The sequence below is a fragment of the Bos indicus genome, chromosome 9, assembly GCF_029378745.1.
Source record: "Bos indicus isolate NIAB-ARS_2022 breed Sahiwal x Tharparkar chromosome 9, NIAB-ARS_B.indTharparkar_mat_pri_1.0, whole genome shotgun sequence".
Classification (NCBI taxonomy): Eukaryota; Metazoa; Chordata; class Mammalia; order Artiodactyla; family Bovidae; genus Bos; species Bos indicus.
Genome location: NC_091768.1, coordinates 79,576,622 through 79,604,464, shown reverse-complemented (window position 1 = coordinate 79,604,464; position 27,843 = coordinate 79,576,622).

Sequence of the window (27,843 nt, the reverse complement as noted above, 5' to 3'; positions counted from 1 at the left end):
ATGTTTAAATTTGCCACTTTAAAATTCTAGTCATAATATGTAGATTCATGAGGCATGTTAATAGATAAGAAATGCAGTTCAGAGACTATCAATAGTCTGAGTGAGACGACTTCAAGAATGAACTTATGGTTGCTGGGGGGAAGGATGAAGAGAAGGGATATTTAGGGAGTTTGGGATATACATGTGCACACTGCTATATTTAAATTGGATAACCAATAAGGGTCTACTGTATAGCACATGGAACTCTGCTCAGTGTTATGTGGTAACCCAGATGTTGTGTACTATAATTCGCTGATTTATCACCTTATTTTTGCATTAACCATACTACTTGAGTTACTGCATTTTTTATATGTGTTTTATTATTTGGCAATATATTTACTTTTTTTGTTGTTGTTAACAAAACACAGGGCAGAACATAAGATCAAAAAATGAACTGTGACTTTGGATATGTCAATAAATTAAGCCAATCTTGAATTTCAATTTTTTTCTGGACTTCCAATTACATGAGCCAACAAACAGCTTCTTTCATAAGGCCAGTTTGATTTGATTTGATTTTGATTTTCATATTAAGTGTTCTGATTAATACAGGAAGAAGTAATATAATTTTTGTATGTCATCATTCTAGTCAGGAAAAGAATATGACATTTATTTGCATATTTTCTACATGTTTCAGTAAATGTTTATCTGTTTGTTTTTCTATATATCTCCTACTATTTTACTTATTCTGATTTTCCTGGAAAGAATTACCATTTTGACTAAATTGTCAGCATAACCTAAACTTCACATTTTATATACACTAGCCATACTCTCAACCTAATGAAGAAAAGCATTGGTTAGGGATTCTTTAAAAATTCCAAATATAGTTCATACATCAAAACCAAAGTAAATGTAGTCAATTTTCACTTCTGAACTATATACATACAAAGCTAAAATTGACATATTATTTGAAAAAATTGGAGAAAATATCCTGATAATGATTCATGGCTCACAAAACAGGATATTATATTAAAAATTATTCGAAATAGATTAGCAAAATTTTAAATTTCTACAAAGTGATTCTTAAATTAAGCCTTCAGTTCAGTAACTCAATCATGTCCACTCTTTGTGATCCCATGGACTGCAGCATGCCAGGCCTTCCTGTCCATCACCAACTCCTGGAGCTTACTCAAACTCATGTCCGTCGAGTCGTGATACTATCCAACCATCTCATCCTCTGTCATCCCCTTCTCCTCCTGCCTTCCATCTTTCCCAGCATCAGGGTCTTTTCCAATGAGTCGGTTCTTCGCATCAGGAGGCCAAAGTATTGGAGTTTCAGATTCAGCATCAGTCCTTCCAATGAATATTCAAGACTGATTTCCTTTAGGATGGACTGGTTGGATCTCCTTGCAGCCCAAGGGACTCTCAAGAGTCTTCTCTAACACCACAGTTCAAAAGCATCAATTCTTTGGCGCTCAACTTTCTTTATAGTCCAACTCTCACATCCATACATCACTACTAGAAAAACCATGACTTTGGTTAGATGGACCAATGTTAGCAAAGTAATGTGTCTGCTTTTTAATATGCTGTCTAAGTTGGTCATAGCTTTTCTTCCAAGGAGCAAGAGTCTTTTAATTTCATGGCTGCAGTCACCTTCTGCCATGATTTTGGAGTCCCACAAAATAAAGTCTGTCACTGTTTCCATTGTTTCCCCATCTATTTGTCATGAAGTGATGGGACTAGATACTATGCTCTTAGTTTTCTGAACGTTGAGTTTTAAGCCAACTTTTTTACTCTCTTCTTTCACTTTCACCAAGAGGCTCTTTATTTCTTCTTCGCTTTCTGCCATAAGGGTGGTGTCACCTGCATATCTGAGGTTATTGATATTTCTCCTGGCAATCTTGATTTCAGCTTATGCTTCATCCGGCCTGGCATTTCTCTGCATATAAGTTAAATAAGCAGGGTGACAATATACAACCTTGATGTACTTCTTTCCCGATTTGGAAATAGTCTGTTGTTCCATGTCCAGTTCTAACTGTTGCTTCTTGACCTGCATACAGATTTCTCAGGAGGCAGGTAAGGTGGTCTGGTATTCCCATCTGTTGAAGAATGTTCCGGTTTGCTGTGATTCATCCACACAGTCAAGGTTTTGGCATAGTCAATAAAGCAGGAGTAGGTGTTTTTCTGGAACTCTCTTACTTTTTGATGATCCAGCGGATGTTGGCAATTTGATCTCTGGTTCCTCTGCCTTTTCTAAATCCGTCTTGAACATCATGGTTCACGTACTGTTGAAGCCTGGCTTGGAGGATTTGGAGCAGTACTTTGCTTGCATGTGTGATGAGTGCAATTGTTTGGTAGTTTGAGCATTCTTTGACATTGCCTTTCTTTGGGGTTGGAATGAAAACTGACCTTTTCCAGTCCTGTGGCCACTGCTGAGTTTTCCAAATTTGCTGGCATATTGAGTGCAGCACTTTCACAGCATCATCTCTCAGGATTTGAAAGAGCTCAACTGGAATTCCATCACCTCCACTAGCTTTGTTCGTAATGATGCTTCCTAAGGCCCATTTGATGTCACATTCCAGGATGTTTGGCTCTAGGTGAATGATGACACCTTCATGGTTGTCTGGGTTGTGAAGATCTTTTTTTGAATAGTTCTTCTGTGTTTTCTTGCCACCTCTTCTTAATATCTTCTGCTTCTGTTAGGTCCATACCATTTCTGTCCTTTATTGAGCCCACCTTTGCATGAAATGTTCCCTTAGTATCTCTAATTTTCTTGAAGAGATCTCTAGTCATTCCCATTCTATTTTTTTCCTCTATTTCTTTGCATTGATCACTGAGGAAGGCTTTCTTATCTCTCCTTGCTATTCTTTGGAACTCTGCATTCAAATAGGTGTATCTTTCCTTTTCTCCTTTGCCTTTAGCTTCTCTTCTTTTCTCAGCTATTTGTAAAACTTTGTTAGCCTTTGCCCTGCTTTATTCTGTACTCCAAAGCCAAATTTGCCTGTTACTCCAGGTATCTCTTGACTTCCTACTTTTGCATTCCAGTTCCCTATAATGAAAAGGACATCTTCTTGGGGTGTTAGTTCTAGAAGTTCTTGTAGGTCTTCATAGAACCATCTAACTTCAGCTTCTTCAGCATTACTGGTGAGGGCATAGACTTGGATAACTGTGATACTGAATGATTTGCCTTAGAAATGAACAGAGATCATTCTGTCATTTTTGGGATCGCATTTCGGACTCTCGTTGACTTTGACGGATACTCCATTTATTCTAAAGGATTCTTGCCCATAGTAGTAGATACAATGGTCATCTGAGTTAAATTCACCTATGCTAGTTCATTTTAGTTCACTGATTCCTAAATTGTGATGTTCATTCTTGCCATCTCCTGTTTGACCACTTCCAATTTACCTTGATTTATGGACCTAACATTCCAGGTTCCTATGCAATATTGTTCTTTATAGGTCGGACTTTACTCCATCACTAGTCACATCCACAACTGGGTGCTGTTTTTGCTTTGACTTCGTCTCTTCATTCTTTCTGGAATTATTTCTCCACTGTTCTCCAGTAGCATATTGGCACCTACCATTCTGGGAAGTTCATCTTTCACTGTCCTATCATTTTGCCTTTTCATACTGTTCATGGGGTTCAAGGCAAGAAAACTGAAGTGGTTTGCCATTCCCTTCTCCAGTGGACCACGTATTGTCAGAACTCTCCGCTATGACCCATCTGTCTTTGGTGGCCTTATATGGCATGGCTCATGGTTTCTTTGAATTAGAACAAGGCTGTGGTCCTTGTGATCAGTTTGATTAGTTTTTTGTGATTGTGGTTTTCATTTTGTCTGCCCTCTGATGGATAAGGACAAGAGGCTGATGGAAGCTTCATGATGGGAGAGACTGACTGAGGGGGAAACTGGGTCTTGTTGATGGGAGAACTATGCTCAGTAAATCTTTAATCCAATTTTCTGTTGAAGGGTGGGGCTGTGTTCCCTCCCTGTTGTTTGACCTGAGGCCAAACTATGGTGGAGGCAATGAAGATAGTGGCGACCTCCTTCAAAAGGTCCCATGCACACACTGCTGCACTCAGTGGCCCCGATCCTGCATCAGGCCACCGCTGACCCACACCTCTGCCAGAGACTCCTGGACACTCACGGGCAAGTCTGGGTCAGTCTCTTGTGGGGTCATTGCTCCTTTCTGCTGGGTCCTGCTGTGCACAAAGTTTTGTTTTTGCCCTCCCAGAGTCTATTTCCCCAGTCCTGTGTAAGTTCTCGCAGCTCTGTGGTGCATTTCATGGCAACCTCTTCCAAGAGCGCTTATGTCATTCCCAGGTCTGCTGCATCCGGAGCCTCTACCCCTGTGGCAGGCCACTGCTGACCAACCTATACAGGAGACACTCAAAAACTCAAAGGCAGGTCTAGCTCAGTCTCTGTGGAGTTTCCTGGTACCCACAAGATTTGGTCTGAGCCCTCTGAATGTCTCTGGAAGGTATGTGGTTTGATTCTAAATGTGATTTCCCTCCTCCTACTGTCTTACTGAGGCTTCTCCTTTGCCCTTGGACATGGTGTATATTTTTTTGGTGGGATCCAACATTTTCCTGTCGATGGTTGTTCAGCAGTGAGTTGTAATTTTGGAGTTCTCACAGGAGATGTCCTTCTACTCCGCCATACAGTTCTAATCTTAAATTTAGCCTAACGGTGAAAAATAAAAGACTTTTATAAATATCAAACATATTGACAGATGGTTTAAATTTATCTACAAATCTTAGCTTTTGCTGATGGAACATTTCCTAAATTGCTACTGTGAAGACAAATTAAAGACTTTGCAAAAACTTTTAAAAATTGTTTAAAATATGAATTCATGTGAAATATAAATTCTTAAAAAGAAAGTGGTATACTAATGTATGCAAAGATACTGAAATTTTTTTGTCAAATCAATCTTTTGGTGACATGATCACTTGATGATCATTTGATGACCAAATATTTGGTGAAATGGTCCATTCGTGCTCCTAATAACATACTCTTTGTTCTAAAGCTTATTGTAAAAATTCCTATTTTATGTCTTTGGCTGTGTGTTGGTATTTAGTAACTGTGTGATTGATATTTTTAGCTGAGATTGCATAAATTGTATAATAAATTGTACAAATGACCTATATTTGCTTTTGAAATATCTATGAAGCAATCCATGTTTCCTAAGCCATGTGCAGTTTGTAAAAGAAATATAAACATTTTGAAGTTTTACAGTGGATATCTAATTCTGAGTATAGTTTTCTTTCCATTTCCTAACTCCACAGTAAACATGATGATATAATTTACTTTTAGAATCTATATCCACAAGCTAGATGCATAAATGTTTTGGTATAATTAAAACTGGCTTCTGAATTGCAGAAAGAACTAAACTACAGTTTGGCTCAGTTCTTAGGAGATGGATTAATTATACACAAGAGACTAATTATTTTTCCCATTTTGATGTTTTAAATTGTAGTGTGGATTCTGTGCCTTGGGGTAATTAAGCAATTGTTTATTTTTAAGGATTAACCCAAATGATTTACATAAGAGGACTATACCCTGAGAAATATTGCTTTGCTTTAAAGGCAGCAAAGCAGGAATGCTAAAGTTTTATTGTCTTTTTTTATCTTAAGCATGATATTTACTTGGCTAAATACTTAAGGGATTTCTTAATTATGACAAAGTTTTATTTTAAAAATAAATGTTGTAGACATGTCCAATTTAAATACCAATGTTAATCAAATGTAAATAAGTCAATTATACAACTTATTTCAATTAAGGTCATCAGAAATCCTCACAACATTTTCACATAACATAAAGGGCAGCCAAACTTAAATTTATCTAATTATGTATGTTCCTATAATTATTTCCATAAAAAGGGTATACAGTGGTAAAATACAATATCTTTTGTTTGGTTTGAGCTTTTGAATCTTGCTTTCTTTCTTTAAAATTGCAGATGTGAATTTCTCACTTTGTATTCTTTTGAAAGTTGTGTCATCCTGACAAGATGCTGAACCTGTATTTATATTCTAACTTAATAATAATGTAGTGACATTATTCAACAGCTTATCTTCAAAGAGCTCAAAGACTGTAGATAACATGTTATCACACACATCATAGCATTCTTGTGAATTCTGATGCTTTCTTTTCTTTTTGTTTGAATTAAATAATCTCAGAACAGGGTGTTGAAAATGAAAACACTTCATATTGGAGCTATTATGAAGAGCTTGGTTCATTATTTTCTTAAGCTCTAAAAAAGAATATTTGAATTTCTAGGTTTAATCAAAAGTTACAGAGACATTTAATTTAAAAAATCCAATTAATCTAATCCAACCTCTCTCATGCTGCATGTTGACCTTTTACTTTATTCCATGAACAGTGTCACTCCACTACTTAACTTCCCTTATGTTAGGAGACAATCTCTTCCAGTGCTTAATAGTTCTACCTCTCTAAAATACCTTTTTAATACTGTGCTAAAATCTGTTTACATATATAAACAGATTTTGGGTTCCATTCTTTACTAAAAAGCAACACATCACTCTTCAGTCACAATTCCAGGCCAATACTTATGCTAGATTGGGCCATTTCATTTAGCAAGTCAAGGCCTAATGGCAGGGTGTAACTCACAGAGGGCCCAGGTTTACAGTCTTCAGATGTTCATAGACAGCAAATAATTATTAGAGAATGAGAGAGATTTTGAAGAGAGGATGCTGCATTAAGAGAACAAATTGGACACAGCAGACTCTGAGTATCAAGAAAAGGTTTGCATAATCACCTATGACAAAGAGAATGAGGACCTCATCCAATAAGATAATAATAAGGGTGACAAAAGGGGAAGAGTTTGGAACATTTTAGAAATGATGTGATGCCTCAGTAGATGTGGGGCAGAATCACAACAAAGATGACTGATAGTTGGAGCCTGATTGATAGAATTACAGTGATACCAAGAGTATCTCATGTAATCAATAATTATTGAAAATTCATGTTTTTTATAAATATATATAAAACTCTCTGCTTAGAGCTCTCAAATAGTTGCTCATTGCACATAGAATAACAAACAAATTCCCTACCATGTTCTGCAAGCTCTATATAATCTTACTATTCTTCTCGACCTTTTTGAAATCATCTTACACCATTCAGGGGCTTCCCACATGGCGCTAGTGGTTAAGAACCCACCTGTCATTGCAGGAGATGGAAGAGATGCGATTTGGATCCCTGGGTCAGGAAGAAGATACCATGGAGTATGAAGGGCAACCCACTCCATATTCTTGCCTGGGAAATTCCATGGAGAGAGGAGCCTGGTGGGCTACAGTCCACAGGGCTGCATAGAGTTGGATATGACTGAGAAACTGAGAATACACATGCCCCTGGAATCCATATTTACCGTCTTCCATCCTCACTAGTTTTATATATTTTGCAAGTTTACATCCTTGCACATTTTATGCAAGCTTGTTAGTATACTAGTGTTTAATAGGTTTTCTGTAACCTATCCTTGAAATATTCCTTCCTGAAATTTCCATGGTTATTCAGGTCATAGGTAAAGCATCATTCTCCTAGAGAGGACTTTCTTGACCAGCCATCTGCATTAGTAGTTTACTTTGAATTAAAATGTGGTGTTACGGGTTTTTAGTTTTGTTTTTATTTTTAAAATAAGCATGTATCATGCATTTATATTTTTCAATTCTTACTCATATCTTTTATTATATCTAACACATTTTGCTATGGGAAGTCACTCTCCCAGAACCATCCATTTTCATACTTGAATCCCAGTTGAGTTGCTTTCTAGTTTTTAGTGATTGCTTTATATTCATTTCCCCCTCCTTCCCTTTTGGTATCCCATGACTTCCTCTCTTCATTGGATAAATACTACAAAAGAAACCCCAAAGTGAATACTGGCTCAAATATATTACAAGTTTATTTTTTGGCCACATAATAGCACTGAGAGTATGAAAACCTTGGTGGGAAGACCTTTTCTGTATTTTCTTTCAAGGACCTAGATGGATGAGGCGTTGACTTTTCAGATGAATCTACAATAACATTCGTACAATAGGAACTATTTTCCCATCACTGATAGCCAGAACTCTGGCATAAACCTTAAAGTATTCTTCTTTTGTGGTGGTGCTTTATTTTCCCCTTCTCCCTTAATCTTTGTCTCCGCACATACACTTGCTCAAAATGATCTATGGCCATCATTTTTCTTTATTCAGGATTGATGTGCACTGCCACAGATCCTTCTAAAGTGCGTGTCCTCATACATTCTGTTTACATTATCTGGGTGAAAAAAAGCATTTTATTGGAATATATTTGCTTCGCAATGTTGTGTTAGTTTCTGCTGTACAACATCATGAATCAACCACACACACACACACACACACACACATATGTATATATACATATATTCCCTTTCCTTTTGAGCCTCCCTCCTAGCACCAAGCTGATTTTTCACAAAGGCAGCTGAGTTCACCACTTTCTTGACAATGAAAAAAAATTCTAGACCACCATTGGCACAAATTCCTATGATTGTTTGAAGTTGGAACCAAAAGTTTCCTCATTTGTGCAAAAGGCTAGTGGTCAAAATATGAGAGGGATCCTTGGAGATTAATCTTGGATTAATTCCTACTTATCTTCCTGAAATATAAAATTCAAATATTTCACTGATCTATATACCACAGGCTCTGCCTCAAAAATGAACTTCACTACTTATTTTAAACAGACAAAACCTAAGTGGTAAAGGAGATAGTGTACAATATTATATTTGCAATTCCTTTTGGGAACTTTAATTGTTACTTTTAGGATCAGTCAGTCAGTCAGTTAAGTTGCTCAGTCGTGTCTGACTTTTTGCAACCCCATGAACCACAGCACGCTAGGCCTTCCTGTCCATCACCAACTCCCGGAGTCCACCCAAACCCATGTCCATTGAGTCAGTGATGCCATCCAACCATCTCATCCTCTGTTGTCCCCTTTTCCTCCTGCCCTCAACCTTTCCCAGCATCAGGGTCTTTTCCAATGAGTTAGCTCTTCACATCAGGTGGCCAAAGTATTGGAGTTTCAGCTTCAATATCAGTCCTTCCAATGAACACTGGGCTGATCTCCTTTAAGATGGACTAGTTGGATCTCCATGCAGTCCAAGGGACTCTCAAGAGTCTCCAACACCACAGTTTAAAAGCATCAATTCTTCGGCACTCAGCTTTCTTTATAGTCCAACTCTCACACCATTCATGACCACTGGAAAAACTATAGCCTTGACTAGATGGACCTTTGTTGACAAAATGATGTCTCTGCTTTTAATATGCTGTCTAGGTTGGTCATAACTTTCCTTCCAAGGAGCAAGCGTACTTCTAATTTCATGGCAGCAATCACCATCTGCAGTGATTTTGGATCCCCAAAAATAAAGTCAGCCACTGTTTCCACTGTTTCCCCATCTATTTCCCACGAAGTGATGGGACCAGTTGCTGTGATCTTAGTTTTCTGAATATTGAGCTTTAAGCCAACTTTTTCACTCTCCTCTTTCACCTTCATCAAGAGGCCCTTTAGTTCTTCTTCACTTTCTGCCATAAGGGTGGTGTCATCTGCATATCTGAGGTTCTTGATATTTCTCCTGGCAATCTTGATTCCAGCTTGTGCTTCTTCCAGCCCAGTGTTTCTTATGATATACTCTGCATATAAGTTATATAAGCATGGTGACAATATACAGCCTTGACGTACTCCTTTTACCGATTTGGAACCAGTCTGTTGTTCCATGTCCAGTTCTAACTGTTGCTTCCTGACCTGCATGCAGGTTTTTCAAGAGGCAGGTAAGGTGGTCTGGTATACCCATCTCTTTCAGGATTTTCCACAGTTTATTATGATCCACACAATCAAAGGCTTTGGCATAGTCAATAAAGCAGAAATAGATGTTTTTCTGGAACTCTCTTGCTTTTTCGATGACCCAGCAGATGTTGGCAATTTGATCTCTGGTTCCTCTGCCTTTCCTAAAACCAGCTTGAACATCTGGAAGTTCAGGGTTCACGTATTGCTGAAGCCTGGCTTGGAGAATTTTGAGCATTACTTTACTAGCGTGTGAGATGAGTGCAATTGTGTGGTAGTTTGAACATTCTTTGGCATTGCCTTTCTTTGGGATTGGAATGAAAACTGACCTTTTCCGGTCCTGTGGCCACTGCTGAGTTTTCCAAATTTGCTGGCATATTGAGTGCAGCACTTTCACAGCATCATCTTTCAGGATTTGGAATAGCTCAACTGGAATTCCATCACCTCCTCTGGCTTTGTTCGTAGTGATGCTTTCTAAGGCCCACTTGACTTCACATTCCAGGATGTCTGGCTCTAGGTCAGTGATCACACCATCATGATTATCTGGGTTGTGAAGATCTTTTTTGTACAGTTCTTCTGTGTATTCTTGCCACCTCTTCTTAATCTCTTCTGCTTCTGTTAGGTCCATACAATTTCTGTCCTTTATTGAACCCATCTTTGCATGAAATGCTCCTTTGATATCTCTAATTTTCTTGAAGAGATCTCTAGTTTTTCCCATTCTATTGTTTTCTTCTATTTCTTTGCATTGATCCCTGAGGAAACCCTTCTTATCTCTCCTTGCTATTCTTTGAAACTCTGCATTCAAATGGGTATATCTTTACTTTTCTCCTTTGCTTTTTGCTTCTCTTCTTTTCACAGCTATTTGTAAGGCCTCCTCAGATAGCCATTTTGCTTTTTTGCATTTCTTTTTCTTCTGGATGTTCTTGATCCCTGTCTCCTGTACAGTGTCATGAACCTCCATCCATAGTTCATCATTTTAGGATAAGAAGCATTTTTTTTTTCTGCTTCCAGTTTAATATTTTCATCATTTGTTTGAAGATAAAATTACATATAGACAAATGCATAGGTCTAAAATGTACAATTCACTGAGTTTTATTGTATTAATAGCATGAAGATACAGAAAATTTCCATCCTTCAGAAAGTTTCATTAAGACTCTTTCCAGTCAATATCCATACACACACCCACATTTTTTAAAGATCGATGTTAAGTTTATAGCAAAATTGAGAGAAAAGTACAGAGGGTTCCCATATCCCCCCAACCCCCACACCAGTGTAGCCTCTCCCATTGTCTGTATCACTCACTAGAATGGTACACTTGTTACAACTGATAAATATGCATTAATAAATCATACTAAAAATTCTATGGACAGAGGAATCTGGCAGGCTACAGTCCATGGGCTCACAGAGTCAGACATGACTAAGCACACACGCACACAAACCCTAAGTTCATAGTTTATGTTGTGGTTCAGTCATGGGTTTCTCCAGGCAAGAATACTGGAGCGAGTTGCCATGCCCTCCTCCAGGGAATCTTCTGCACCCAGGGATCAAATCCTCATCTGTTATGTCTCCACATTGGCAGGCATAATTCTTTATAGGCAGACTAGTTCTTTACCACTAGTGCCACTTGGGAAGACCTGTGTAGTCTATAGGGTTTGACAAATGTATAATGACATGCATCCATGACATCCATCATTATAACATCATAAGGAGTATTTTCAGTGCCCTCAAAGTCCTCTGTGCTCCACCTATTCATACCCAGATCCAACCCCTGGCAAACATGTTTTGTTTTGTTTTTTATTGTCTCCATAGGTTTTGACTTTTTAGCACATCATAATATCTGTAAAGGTCTTTGATCTTCTTAAAAATATGATTGCTTTCTTATTGTTGAATGTTAAGGTTCTTTGTATATTTTAGATAAAGTCCTTTATTGTATGTGTGTTTTGCAAAAATTTTCTCCTTGTCTGTGGCTAATCTTCTAAGGTCTGACATTATTTTTCACAGATGAACCGTTTTTAATTTTTAATTTTCCTTTTTATTATTTTCTTGTAGTTTTTAAAAATTGCTTTGTCATGTCTATATGTATTATGAATGACATTTTTCTTAATGGTAAGCAGATGTTTAAATTTTAATGAAGGTCAATTTATCAATTTTTTCTTTTATGATTGATTTTTCATGTGTTCTTTGTGAGAAATCTTTCCTATCCCCAAGCTATTGAAGACTTTCACCTACATTTTTTCATAAAACTTTATAGTAATTTTATGTTGAGAGTTGGGTTTGAGGTTCATATTTTTCATGTATCTATGCAGTTATTGCAGCACTAAATGTTGAAATAGCTTTCTTTTCCTTATCAAGTTTTCTTAGGAGTTTTGTTGAAAGTCAATTGGTTTTTCATTCATGAATCTATTTATGGACTCCATTCTGTACCATTGATCTATTTGTGTCTTTGTATTTTGTTACTACACTTTTTTGATTACTGTAGGTCTATGAGATTTTATTTTTTTGGGCTCCAAAATCATTGCAGATGGTGACTGCAGCCATGAAATTAAAAGACGCTTACTCCTTGGAAGGAAAATTATGACCAACCTAGATAGCATATTCAAAAGCAGAGACATTACTTTGCCAACAAAGGTCCGTCTAGTCAAGGCTATGGTTTTTCCAGTGGTCGTGTACGGATGTGAGAGTTGGACTGTGAAGAAAGCTGAGCACCAAAGAATTGATGCTTTTGAACTCTGGTGTTGGAGAAGACTCTTGAGCGTCCCTTGGACTGCAAGGAGATCCAACCAGTTCATTCTAAAGGACATCAGCCCTGGGTATTCTTTGGAAGGAATGATGCTAAAGCTGAAAGCCAATACTTTGGCCACCTCATGCGAAGAGTTGACTCATTTGAAAAGACTCTGATGCTGGGAGGGATTGGGGGCAGGAGGAAAAGGGGACGACAGAAGATGAGATGGCTGGATGGCATCACCGATTCAATGGATGTGAGTTTGAGTGAACTCCGGGAGATGGTGATGGACAGGGAGGCCTGGCGTGCTGCAGTTCATGGGGTCGCAAAGAGTCGGACATGACTGATCAACTGAACTGAACTGATGAGAAGTCAGCTTAAATTGCATTTCTAGAGGTTTTGTGAATTAATCTAAGTCTTTAGCTGTTGTGTGTAACTTTCATCAATAAGTGAATAAAAAGAAAAAGGAATTGGAATTTTGATTGAGACTGTGTTAAACATATAGATTGGCTTGACATCTCAATAATATTAAGCCTCTAATGCATCAAAATGGCATATTTCTCTATTTATTTAGGTCCTTTTCTCAGCAATGTTTTTTAGTTTTAAATTAGAGTTTTCCATATCTTTTGTTAACCTTATTATTAGGTATTTTATTTCTGATATTACTCTATAATAATTGTTTACATTTTGTTTCAAATTCTTTGGGGCCAGAAAATAGAGATATATTTGGCTTTGTATGTGGATATTTTTATCCTATGTCCTAATTTTCAGACTGGCTTTTTTGTTGTGTATTATTTAAAGTCTTTTCTGTAAATAATGGCACCCACTCTAGTAGCCTTGCCTGGAAAATCCTGTGGACGGAGGAACCTGGTAGCCTACAGTCCACAGGGTCACAAAGAGTCGGACACGAGTGAGCGACTTTATGTCTTCAAGTAAATAATTATATCATCTGCAAATAGAATTTTACTTCTGCTTTTGATATACCTCAATGGGTAAAGAAGCCACCTGCAATGCAGGAGACACCGAAGATGCAGGTTCAATTCCTGGTTTGGGAAGATTCCCTGGAGGAGGAAATGGCAACCCACTTCAGTATTCTTGCCTGAAAAGTTCCAAGGACAGAGGAGCCTGGTGGGCTATAGTCCATGTGGTTGCAGTGAGTCAGACACGACTGAGTGGCTAAGCACAGAGGCCTTGATATTCATGTTTTTTATTCAATTATTTTGATGCACTTCAAATGTCAGTTTTGACAGAGCATGGTGAACTGGGACATTCTTGCCTTCTTCCTGAATTTAGATGGAAACTATTCAATGTCCTATTATGTATGATGAAAACTTAAATATAAGAATTTGTGGATTTTTCTCAAATGAATTTTATTAAAAATTTCCCTCCTATTCCCAGTTTGCTGAAAATTTACAACACAAGTGGGTATTGAATATTTTCAACATTTTTGAGATAACTTGATTTTTCTCTTTTATAATAATAAAATAAAGCAAATAAAAATTATATGTCTCCAATATTTTAATATATATTATATATATATATAATATATATGAAAACACTTACTCCTTGGAAGGAAAGTTATGACCAACCTAGATAGCATATTCAAAAGCAGAGACATTACTTTGCCAACAAAGGTTCGTCTAGTCAAGGCTATGGTTTTTCCTGTGGTCATGTATGAATGTGAGAGTTGGACTGTGAAGAAGGCTGAGCGCTGAAGAATTGATGCTTTTGAACTGTGGTATTGGAGAAGACTCTTGAGAGTCCCTTGGACTGCAAGGAGATCCAACCAGTCCATTCTGAAGGAGATCAGCCCTGGGTGTTCTTTGGAAGGAATGATGCTAAAGCTGAAATTTCAGTACTTTGGCCACCTGATGTGAAGAGTTGACTCATTGGAAAAGACTCTGATGCTGGGAGGGATTGGGGGCAGGAGGAGAAGGGGACGACAGAGGATGAGATGGCTGGATGGCATCACTGACTCTATGGATGTGAGTCTGAGTGAACTCCGGGAGTTGGTGATGGACAGGGAGGCCTGGTGTGCTGCGATTCATGGGGTCACAAAGAGTCAGACACGACTGAGCGACTGATCTGATCTGATCTGATATGTATATAAAAATATATATCTCCATATATATATACACACACATGTATGGACTTCCCTGGTAGCTCAGTGGTGAAGAATCCACCTGCCAATGAAGGGGACACAGGTTCAATCCCTAGGTTAGGAAGATCTCCTGGAGAAGGAGATGGCCACCCACTCCAGTGTTCTTGCCTGGGAAATCCCACAGACACAAGAGTCTGACAGGTTACAGTCCATAGGGTGGCAAAAGAGTCAGACATGACTTAGTGACTAAAACAACAACAAAATACCTATATATATATATATAGAAAAACCTGCAAGGCTACAGCCCATAGGGTTGCAAAGAATTGGACATGACTGAGCAACTAACATTTTCACTTTTTTCATATATATATCAAACATTTTCAGAAGTTGAATCTTTCAAAGGAAGAAAGAATCACAATATGCCACAGGGAACAAGTTCTTGGCTCAGGAGATTGTCAAACTGTTCTGCAGGATAGATTCTTAAACATTCTCCTAATAGAGGCATCAAATCCTACCAACTTCAGTTTCTTGCCAATTCTAGTCCATATCAACTCAAATTTCAATTCAAAATGGAAAATATTTATTCAATACTAAGTACAATGATATTTGTACATGCATGCATGCTAAGTCCCTTCAGTCATGTCCAACTCTTTGTGACCCCACAGACTAGCCCACCAAACTCCCCCATCCATAGGATTTCCCAAGCAACAGTACTGGAGAGGGTAGCCATTTCCTTCTCCAGGAGATCTTCCCAACCCAGGGATGGAACCCGAGTCTCTTATGTCTCTTGCATTGGGAGATGGGTTCTTTACCACTGTGTCACCTGGAAACCTTACAGTGACATTCAGTACGAGTGAGCTTCCCTGGTGGCTCAGATGGTAAAATGTCTGCCTGCAATGCGGGACACCTGGGTTCAATCCCTGGATCAGGAAGATCCCCTGGAGAAGGAAATGGCAACTCACTCCAGTACTCTTGCCTGAAAAATTCCATGGACTGAGGAGCCTGGTAGGCTACAGTCCACAGGGTCACAAAGAGTTGGACACGACTGAGAGAGTTCACTTCAGTGCTGGTACAGACTTGTTTAAATGACTGGAGTAGAGGCTCTAATTTTAGCCCTCCAGTACTGATTCCCAGAAAGGACTCACTCTAGAATTCTTCAGCAAAGGAGCTGCCACCTCTACCACATTCACAAAGTTGGGAAATAAATTAGCTGCTGTCCAATTGCTGTTCACTGCATTGTATCAAACTTGATCTCTGGATTGGAAGTCTGCCATGCGTATTATCCCAGTTCTATGTTAATAAAATGAATGTCATGTATACAATGTCTTTTTTTTATACCCAATCACTCAATTTAAATTTCCCACAAGTACACCTCATCTGGTTAGCTTTCCAGCATCTTCACAGCAATGTAGGAACAGATATTAAAAAGGTAATCCATCATACCCACTATGGAGGAGTGCTCTTGGCATCTCCAGCTGTCCCAATCAAATGAGAAAAGAGTTTTGTCTGGTGGAAATGTGGGAAAACATCAATAGTCTGTCTTCTCTTAGTGGGCAGTTTTTCATCAAGAATCATGCTAAGAATCATAATCTGTATGGGAAAATAATCTGAAAAATAACACATATATGTATAACTGAATCACTTTGCTGTATACCTGAAACTAACACAGCATTGTAAATCAACTATGCTTCAATACAAAATTAACATTTTTGAAAAAGAATCATGGCTTTGTGCTTTGTCTTTTTATATCAAGAATACATCCTAAGTCCTGAGCCAGAAACTTTTTTCTGCAAAGAATATTTCCTAGCTTAAATTTCAATGAGCAAAGTCAGCCATGCTTCAATTTAGAAAGTAAATAAATAAAAAATGTTATCAGAAAAATTCAGTTGGGAGTTACTAATTCGAACTACTATTTTCTGACTCAGGAATTTTTTTAAAACGTATTTTAAAAGGCTGTAGAATGAACACAGGATAAAAATCAACCCAGACATTTCAAAGCTTGAACACTGAGTAGATAATAGTACCTATAGCTGAATGAGGGAAGATGTCTATTATATTTATCACTTTGCAATGAAACCCTTTTTTTTTGTAAAAATTTCAGTCAAAATAGGTAAATCTATAACTTTATTAGACCTTATTATTTTGTGGATAGAAGAGTTTATTCTTTCACTTTGCAAAATAGAGAAATGAATTAAGGGAGTACAGCTTAGAGATTAATACAGTTTTTATTGTGTTTATAACTAGAAAATATACAATATAGTTTCTCTTCAGAGATTTTATAGCAGTGCCTCAAAGAAAATAAAGTGCTGAATTCATGTGGGATCAGCAAAGGTAATTAACTTCAGCATCTTTGTAAGGATTTGAAATAAAGTGGAAATAGAATTGTTAGGTTTTATAAGGCAGGGATATATTAACTTACCAAAGAAACATCTCTGTCTTGTGTTTTTCATGATAAAATTGAGATTTTGAAGCTCTTGAGTGAGAACATTGATCACAAATCAATAAAACCAATTATAGTCTGTTCTCAACTTTCTTAGATTGGGGACTTTTGCATCACGTAATTGTGCTGAGGAGCTGAAAAAGAATAAGAGTGAGTAGTTTTATTTGATATATTTTATGATATAAATAGCATTTCTGTGTTTCAATAAAACATTTATTGTTCTACAGATTTTATAAAATCTGTAGACATATTTCCCAAAGGTTCTAGTTTTCTAAAGATGGAAAATAGAATAAATGGAAACAGAAATACATGAGCAATGGCTTAGGAAGGAGAAAAAAATGTGTAATATATTTTCATTGAGATTTATACACTCAATGGCACCCCACTCCAGTACTCCTGCCTGGAAAATCCTATGGACGGAGGAGCCTGGTAGGCTGCAGTCCATGGGGTCGCTAAGAGTCAGACACGACTGAGTGACTTACTTTCACTTTTCACTTTCATACATTGGAGAAGGAAATGGCAACCCACTCCAGTGTTCTTGCCTGGAGAATCACAGGGATGGGTGGGCTGCCATCTCTGGGGTCGCACAGAGTCGGACACGACTGAAGCGACTTAGCAGCAGCAGCAGCAGCAATCTCTTTTACTAACTCATTGGAAAAGACCCTATGCAGGAGAAGGCTGAAGGCAGGAGGAGAAGGGGATGAGAGAGGAGGAGACGATTGGATGGCATCACTGATTTGGTGGACATTAGTTTGAACAAGCTTCAGGAGTTGGTGATGGACAGCGAAGCCGGGGGTGCTGCATGGGATTGCAAAGAGTCAGACACAACTAAGCGACTGAACTGAACTGATTCTCTTTTACTAACAAAATATGCCCATATGATGTCTCAGTTCAGTTCAGTTCAGTTCAGTCCAATTGCTAAGTCGTGTCCAACTCTTTTCGACCCCATGAATCGCAGCACGCCAGGCCTCCCTGTCCATCACCAACTCCCGGAGTTCACTGAGACTCAAGTCCATCGAGTCAATGATGCCATCCAGCCATCTCATTCCCTGTCGTCCCCTTCTCCTCCTGCCCCCAATCCCTCCCAGCATCAGACTCTTTTCCAATGAGTCAACTCTTCGCATGAGGTGGCCAAAGTACTGGAGTTTCAGCTTTAGCATCATTCCTTCCAAAGGAATCCCAGGGCTGACCTCCTTCAGAATGGACTGGTTGGATCTCCTTGCAGTCCAAGGGACTCTCAAGTCTTCTCCAACACCGCAGTTCAAAGGCATCAATTCTTCGGTGCTCAGCCTTCTTCACAGTCCAACTTTCATATCCATACATGACCACAGGAAAAACCATAGCCTTAACTAGACGGACCTTTGCTGGCAAAGTAATGTCTCTGCTTTTGAATATGCTATCTAGGTTGGTCATAACTTTCCTTCCAAGGAGCAAGCGTCTTCTAATTTCATGGCAGCAATCACCATCTGCAGTGATTTTGGAGCCCCCAAAAATAAAGTCTGACACTGTTTCCACAGTTTCCCCATCTATTTGCCATGAAGTGATGGGACCGGATGCCATGATCTTTGTTTTCTGAATGTTGAGCGTTAAGCCAACTTTTTCACTCTCCTCTTTCACTTTCATCAAGAGGCTTTTTAGTTCCTCTTCACTTTCTGCCATAAAGGTGGTGTCATCTGCGTATCTGAGGTGATTGATATTTCTCCTGGCAATCTTGATTCCAGCTTGTGTTTCTTCCAGTCCAGCATTTCTCATGATGTACCCTGCATATAAGTTAAATAAGCAGGGTGACAATATTCAGCCTTGATGTACTCCTTTTCCTATTTGGAACCAGTCTGTTGTTCCATGTCCGGTTCTCACTGTTGCTTCCTGACCTGCATACAAATTTCTCAAGAGGCAGGTCAGGTGGTCTGGTATTCCCATCTCTTTCAGAATTTTTTACAGTTTATTGTGATCCACACAATCAAAGGCTTTGGCATAGTCAATAAAGCAGAAATAGATTTTTTTCTGGATATCTCTTGCTTTTTCGATGATCCAGTGGATGTTGGCAATTTGATCTCTGGTTCCTCTGCCTTTTCTAAAACCAGCTTGAATATCTGGAAGTTCACGGTTCACATATTGCTGAAGCCTGCCTTGGAGAATTTTGAGCATTACTTTACTAGCGTGTGAGATGAGTGCAATTGTGTGGTGGTTTGAGCATTCTTTGGCATTGCCTTTCTTTGGGATTGGAATGAAAACTGACCTTTTCCATTCCTGTGGACACTGCTGAGTTTTCCAAATTTGCTGGCACATTGAGTGCAGCACTTTCACAGCATCATCTTTCAGGATTTGAAAGAGCTCAACTGGAATTCCATCACCTCCACAAGCTTTTCATAGTGATGCTTTCTAAGGCCCACTTGACTTCACATTCCAGGATGTCCGGCTCTAGGTGAGTGATCACACCATCGTGATTATCTGGGTCGTGAAGATCTTTTTTGTACAGTTCTTCTGTGTATTCTTGCCATCTCTTCTTAATATCTTCTGCTTCTGTTAGGTCCATACCATTTCTGTCCTTTATCGAGTCCATCTTTGCATGAAATGTTCCCTTGGTATCTCTAATTTTCTTGAAGAGATCTCTAGTCTTTACCATTCTGTTGTTTTCCTCTATTTCTTTGCATTGATCACTGAGGAAGGCTTTCTTATCTCTTCTTGGTATTCTTTGGAACTCTGCATTCAGATGCTTATATCTTTCCTTTGCTCCTTTGCTTTTCGTTTCTCTTCTTTTCACAGCTATTTGTAAGGCCTCCCCAGACAGCCATTTTGCTTTTTTGCATTTCTTTTCCACGGGGATGGTCTTGATCTCTGTCTCCTGTACTATGTCACGAACCTCATTCCATAGTTCATCAGGCACTCTATCTATCAGATCTAGGCCCTTAAATCTATTTCTCACTTCCACTGTATAATCATAAGGGATTTGATTTAGGTCATACCTGTATGGTCTAGTGGTTTTCCCTACTTTCTTCAATTTCAGTCTGAATTTGGCAATAAGGAGTTCATGATCTGAGCCACAGTCAGCTCCTGGTCTTGTTTTTGCTGACTGTATAGAGCTTCTCCATCTTTGGCTGCAGAGAATATAATCAATCTGATTTTGGTGTTGACCATCTGCTGATGTTCATGTGTAGTCTTCTCTTGTTGGAAGAGGGTGTTTGTTATGATCAGTGCATTTTCCTGTCAAAACTCTATTAGCCTTTGCCCTGCTTCATTCCATATTCCAAGGCCAAATTTGCCTGTTACTCCAGGTGTTTCTTGACTTCCTACTTTTGCATTCCAGTTCCCTATAATGAAAAGGACATCTTTTTTGGGTGTTAGTTCTTAAAGGTCTTGTAGGTCTTCATAGAACCGTTCAACTTCAGCTTCTTCAGGGTTACTGATTGGGGCATAGACTTGGATTACTGTGATATTGAATGGTTTGCCTTGGAAACGAACAGAGATCATTCTGTCATTTTTGAGATTGCATCCAAGTACTGCATTTCAGACTCTTTTGATGCCCCAGTATGCCTAAAATATGCCCCAGTAATAAAATGGTATCTATAAAATCTTGAGTTTATTCTGGGTGTATAAATTGAAGTGTTAAATGTATGATCCTAATTCTACTGTATTAAAGACTTTAGTGGGATTAACAGATAATCTTTTTACCAAGAAATGAAAAAATATTAGGCTTTGCTTTGCTTTGTTGGTGGCAGCATTGCCATTAAAAGCACTTTGAAAGAGACGTCTTATCTTTGGGATGTTTCTTTAAAGACCATTTTGTCATTATTATTGTGCCATTGGATATCAGGAGCTTTTATCGACATCTGAAAACTAAAAGGAAACAGTGATGTAAGATTTGTCTTATCTAAACAGGTGTAAAATAAGGAAACCATCAGAAACAACTTTTCAGACTCCAACAGCAAAATATCTTCTCTAACTTCTCTCAGATTTACCTCATCTGGTCCAGAATAACCCACAGCTGATAATCAATAGAAAAAGAACAAGCAGAGCTCTCTTTATAGACAATATAATTTCCCTTTTAACAATGTGGTTTACTATCTTCAGTTAAGTCCTATTTCTGAAATAATTCAGTTGCTGATAGGTGTTTCAAAGGTTTTTAATCCTTTCAATCTTACACATCAGAGGGGACAATCAGATTCCATTAAAGAGCAAGATAAATTGTTCTACAGAGAAATTTAGCTATAACAGAGGTATAATAGAGGTATAATGAAGCAAATCTTTTGGAAGGAAGAAAAATAATTAGGTAAATATAGGGTCATGTGTTTTAAACTATTTCTCCCTAAAGAAGGACCTTTGCTTCAAACAGTGTAAACATTCAGGGAGGGACAAAATAAAAAATAATCTCCTCTGTCTCTCAGGACTATAATATTAACATAATTGACACATTGAATTCCATAATATCTTCCTGCAGATTTCCTTCTTATTCCCACAACTCACTTAAATGAGTTTAGTAAGAATGGTAATATTTTCAACAGATAATTAAATGAGACATTAGAGCTGGTTTTGGTGATAAACAACAAAGACAGCAGAGATGTGGAGTTGGAAGATTTGCATTTGAATTGTCTTAACACATCCTCCTGTGGGCATCCTATTTTCTCCCAAGAGTAGGAAGTGCACTGCTCTGTTTAGTTTTAATATTACAGGGCATGGCATCTGGTCCCATCACTTCATGGAAAGTAGATGGGGAAACAATCACAGTGAAAGACTGTGATTTTGGGGGCTCCAAAATCACTGCAGATGGTGACTGCAGCCATGAAATTAAGACGCTTGCTTCTTGGAAGAAAAAGCTATGACCAACTTAGATGCATGTTAGAAAGCAGAGCCATTACTTTGTCAACAAAGGTCTGTCTAGTCAAAGCTATTGTTTTTCCAGTCGTCATGTATGGATGTGAAAGTTGGACTGTAAAGAATGCTGAGTGCTTAAGAATTGATGCTTTTGAACTGTGGTGTTGGAGAAGACTCTTGAGAGTCCCTTGGACTGCAAGGAGATCCAACCAGTCCATCCTAAAGGAAATCAGTCCTGAATATTCATTGGAAAGACTGATGTTGAAGCTGAAGCTCCATCACATTGGCCCCCTGATGCAAAGAACTAACTCATTGGAAAAGACCCTGATGTGGGAAAGATTGAAGTCAGCAGGAGAAGGGGATGACAGGATGAAATGGCTGGATGGTATCGTGGACTCAATGGACATGAGTTTGAGCAAGCTCCAGGACATGGAGGTGGACAGGGAAGCCTGGCGTGCTGCAGTCCATGGGGTCACAAAGAGTCAGACATGACTGAGTGACTGACTAACTGGTTACAGGGCATTGTTTGGTTCACATCTGTAATGGTTGGAATTTATGTACTAAAAGAGTAGGATGCATGGGTATAGATCTCTTCCTTGTCTTTCTTCTACAGGATGGAGTAATAACATCCAGATATTGTTTCTCTGTGGAAGCAGGTTGAAATCTCTCACGATCCTTCACTATGTCCTACCTGGAGTTAAGTAGTTATGGTAATGTTGGCACCACTTTCCAACTTGTCATACTTCACTCTATATCTCATATCTATATTACCCAATACTAGGTGAAGATTCATCTCTTAAAAATATGAGCCATCTTCATGGCCTGTTTGAGCTTGAACCTATCAGGCCTTTAGGACTAATAGTTAACATTAGCATTTTAGGACAAAGTTGAATGGTAGAGTGAGGCTCACTAATATTCTATGCGTTGAGTTATATGGTTTCAGCCTGGGATCATTTTTGCTTCTCATTTTATAGCAATTGCAATTTCTGAAAAATAATACACATTATAAGACCAAATAGGGAGGTATGATTGCATTATGAGGAACAATATTAGAAAATTCTGGGTTTCCTGGCTCTAATATGTAGTAGCCTCACAATTTCATCATTTGTTTTTCCGCTGGGGACTGCAGTTGTTTTACACCAGTACCTTTTAATTCATACATAAATTCTTAATAACCTTGGCCTTTATGTTGAGAACTGGGTAGTTTAAGAGAGGTAACAGAAAATTCAGAACAAAATGTAAATAAAAGAACCATATAAAAAGAATAAAGAAAGAAAACATAGACTTGAAGATTTATTGGAAAATAATTATCCAGACATTGTCAAATTATGAGCTGTCATCCAAAACCTAAATATAGATCTGGTTCTGTAATTAATATTGGCAAGTCACTTCTAGGATGCCAAGCTTTCACTATTTCATTTCAAAATGAACTTTAAAAATTGAGATCTCTATTCTAGAAAATAAACTCAAACACCATTAAGATAAAGTTCAGAAGATGACTTACAAGGATATCAAAATGAAATGCCTTTCTACTGCTCTAAGTACAGAAAAATTGTGGTGCCTGTTTTGGTGCAGAATTTTGAATAACTTGAAGAATACATCCATCATATTCAGAAGCCTTGACAGTTTCTATTGTGATTTAAGGCCTGGGGGCTTTCTTTAGCACTTTCAACAGTTATTTACAAGTCTGGTGCTGCATAGACAGCGCAACATTGCTTTCGGCTGATTACAATGTAATAGCTTATACTAGGGTGTCATTAATAAGTTATTCTTCTCCTTGTATTCCTCAAATCAAGCTACTTGAGTCTGCTTATTCTATTGATACTTCTGAACTGTTCTCTATTTCTTTCTGATTTCCCAGGCTGTTAACTTGGTACATTTTGCTTGAATTCTGCCAAAAGCCATTGTTACTCTCTCACCCTAGTTCCATCATTCTAATTTCAGAGTTATACTGAATTACATGTGGGTTGCTGCTATGGCAGGAATTGATGAGTGTTGGGTTATTATTTGTTTCCCAGCTAAATAAATGACACATTGACCTAAATAATGTTTCAGTAACTGAAGTAGTTAAAACGACTTATTTAGGATACTGGACACTGGCAATACCTACTCTGTATCAGTTGAACTGAAATTGTTTAGAGAGGTCATGAACCCCTGTGCTTCTCATAAAATACTAAAAGCATTATTGCTAAACAATCCAACAGACTATTCTCTTTATTCTCCCATTCTTTCAATTAACTTGAAAAGGTAGCGAGTCTTTAAATAATCATATTGCATCCCTGGCCACAATAATGAAAATCACATGTACATGGCATTGACAACTGTCTGAATCTCTCTGAATTAGTGAGGTATCTGTGATGGAATGCACAATAATTCCCCATGGAGCAAATCAGTTGTCATCTGTGTAGCTTGAGTTTAAATCAACTTATTTGTCTAAGATTCCTGGTTAAGAAATAAGAGTTCATTAAGAACATTATAAAATAAATTAAGGTAGCAGATCTTATTAGGAGAGAAATGCCTAGAAGACTCACTCTGTTTTAATGAAAATATTTTCTATTTGACATCTCAGTTCAAGCAGAAAATGATAATCTTATAGACAAAGAAACAAATGTGGGTGTGCATTCACATCTCCTTTCTAATAATTCCCTATAGTACAATTTTGTTTCTTTGTAATAACGGGCTTTGTCATGAAGGAAATTTTTTTTCTCAGCTTTCCCACTGTGATGAAATACAATTATTTTCTGATAAAGTATAAATATAATTTTGGCTAATATTAATGAATACTAAAAAACCCCAAGATCACCATATGTGCTCAATTTCTTTTCTTTCCACAAAAATCTTTCTGCTGTAAATGATGAGTGGAGAAGGTAGACTATAAATTCTAAAATCATAATATTTATATGATATAGCTGTTGGATGAAGCATAGAGCTGAAGCCATCAGCTGACTCCTATGTGATAATATTATAAGACACTAGTAAGGACTGAATTGGAATTCTTCCTGAAAATGTTATGAGGGGAATGTTGACACAGAGCTGACTAGAGTATTTCACTAAGTTTTAAGTTAGAAAAAGGTTAGCTTTTCAGATCATGTTTACTTTCCAGGGACCAGGGAATGGGGGAGGAAAAAGGAGCAAGTTTTCTTTTGAGTGGTAAGAAGGGCTCCAACATTTTATTTTCTTAAATTTTCTCATCCACAAACTCCTATTCAGAAATACTAATTAAATATTGCCTATTCTAATTAAGTTGATTAGGAAATCTCATCTCACATGCTAGTAAAGTAATGCTCAAAATTCTCCAAGCCAGGCTTCAGCAAAACGTGAACCGTGAACTTCCAGATGTTCAAGCTGGTTTTAGAAAAGGCAGAGGAACCAGAGATCAAATTGCCAACATCTGCTGGGTCATCGAAAAAGCGAGAGTTCCAGAAAAACATCTCTTTCTGCTTTATGGACTATGCCAAAGCCTTTGACTGTGTGGATCATAATAAACTGTGGAAAATTCTGAAAGAGATGGGAATACCAGACCACCTTACCTGCCTCTTGAAAAACCTGTATGCAGGTCAGGAAGCAACAGTTAGAACTGGACATGGAACAACAGACTGGTTCCAAATCGGTAAAAGGAGTACGTCAAGGCTGTATATTGTCACCATGCTTATATAACTTATATGCAGAGTACATCATAAGAAACACTGGGCTGGAGGAACCACAAGCTGGAATCAAGATTGCCAGGAGAAATATCAGTAACCTCAGATATGCAGATGACACCACCCTTATGGCAGAAAGTGAAGAAGAACTAAAGGGCCTCTTGATGAAGGTGAAAGAGGAGAGTGAAAAAGTTGGCTTAAAGCTCAACATTCAGAAAACTAAGATTATGGCATCTGGTCCCATCACTTCATGGGAAATAGATGGGGAAACAGTGGATGACTTTATTTTTCTGGGCTCCAAAATCACTGCAGATGATGATTGCAGCCATGAAATTAAAAGATGCTTACTCTTTAGAGGAGAAGGCAATGGCACCCCACTCCAGTACTCTTGCCTGGAAAATCCCATGGATGGAGGAGCGTGGTAGGCTACAGTCCATGGGGTGGCTAAGAGTTGGACACGACTGAGCGACTTCACTTTCACTTTTCACTTTCATGCATTGGAGAAGGAAATGGCAACCCACTCCAGTGTTCTTGCCTGGAGAATCCCAGGGACGGGGGAGCCTGGTGGACTGCCGTCTATGGGGTCGCACAGAGTCAGACACGACTGAAGTGACTTAGCATAGCGTACTCTTTGGAAGGAAAGTTATGACCAACATAGACAGCATATTAAAAAGCAGACACACCACTTTGTTGACAAAGGTCCATCTAGTCAAGGCTATGGTTTTTCCAGTGGTCATGTATGGATGTGAGAGTTGGACTATAAAGAAGGCTGAGTGCTGAAGAATTGATGCTTTTAAACTGTGGTGTCGGAGAAGACTCTTGACAGTCCCTTGGACTGTGAGGAGATCCAACCAGTCCATTCCAAAGGACATCAGCCCTGGGTGTTCTTTGGAAGGAATGATGCTAAAGCTGAAAGCCAATACTTTGGCCACCTGATGTGAAGAGACGACTCATTTGAAAAGACTCTGATGCTGGGAAAGATTGAAGGCAGGAGGAGAAGGGGACGACAGAGGATGAGATGGTTGGATGGCATCACCGACTCAATGGACATGGGTTTGGGTGGACTCCAGGAGTTGGTTTTGGACACGGAGGACTAGCATGCTGTGGTTCATGGGGTTGCAAATAGTTGGACACAACTGAGCGACTGAACTGAACTGAACTGAGGATTCCTCCTACTGGGTTGTTTAAGCTAGTCTTGGAGACAGTTTCAATTAAGGCAGATGCCAACACGATAGTATCGATTATGGAAGCAAATGATGAAACTATGCTGATGTTTGTGTTTTTCTAATACAGAAATATGTTTCTGTCACTGAAGATAAAATAATTAGTATGTATGCATGTGTGTATTCTCAGTTGCTCTTCATGTCCAACTCTTTGTGACACCATGGACTGTGGTCGGCCAGGCTCCTCTGTCCATGGGTTCCCAGGCAAGAATACTGGAGTAGGTTGCCATTTCCTCCTTCAGAACAAATGCCTTGCATTTTGTAATGGTTATAATTTGTTTAATTTTTTTTTTTTAATTTCATTTTATTTTTTAACTTTACAATACTGTATTGGATTTGCCATATATCAAAATGAATCCGCCACAGGTATACATGTGTTCCCCATCCTGAACCCTCCACCCTCCTCCCTCCCCATACCATCCCTCTGGGTCGTCCCAGTGCACCAGCCCCAAGCATCCAGTATTGTGCATCAAACCTGGAACGGCAACTTGTTTCATATATGATATTATACATGTTTCAATGCCATTCTCCCAAATCATCCCACACCCTCCCTCTCCCACAGAGTCCAAAAGACTGTTCTATACATCAGTGTCTCTTTTGCTGTCTCGTATACAGGGCTATTGTTACCATCTTTCTAAATTCCATATATATGCCTTAGTACACTGTATTGGTGTTTTTCTTTCTGGCTTACTTCACTCTGTATAATAGTCTCCAGTTTCATCCATCTCATTAGAACTGATTCAAATGTATTCTTTTTAATGGCTGAGTAATACTCCATTGTGTATATGTACCACAGCTTTCTTATCCATTCATCTGCTGATGGACATCTAGGTTGCTTCCATGTCCTGGCTATTATAAAAAGTGCTGCAATGAACATTGGGGTACATGTGTCTCTTTCAATTCTGGTTTCCTTAGTGTGTATGCCCAGCAGTGGGATTGCTGGGTCATAAGGCAGTTCTATTTCCAGTTTTTTAAGGAATTTCCACACTGTTCTCCATAGTGGCTGTACTAGTTTACATTCCCACCAACAGTATAAGAGGGTTCCCTTTTCTCCACACCCTCTCCAGCATTTATTGCTTGTAGACTTTTGGATCGCAGCCATTCTGACTGGCGTGAAATG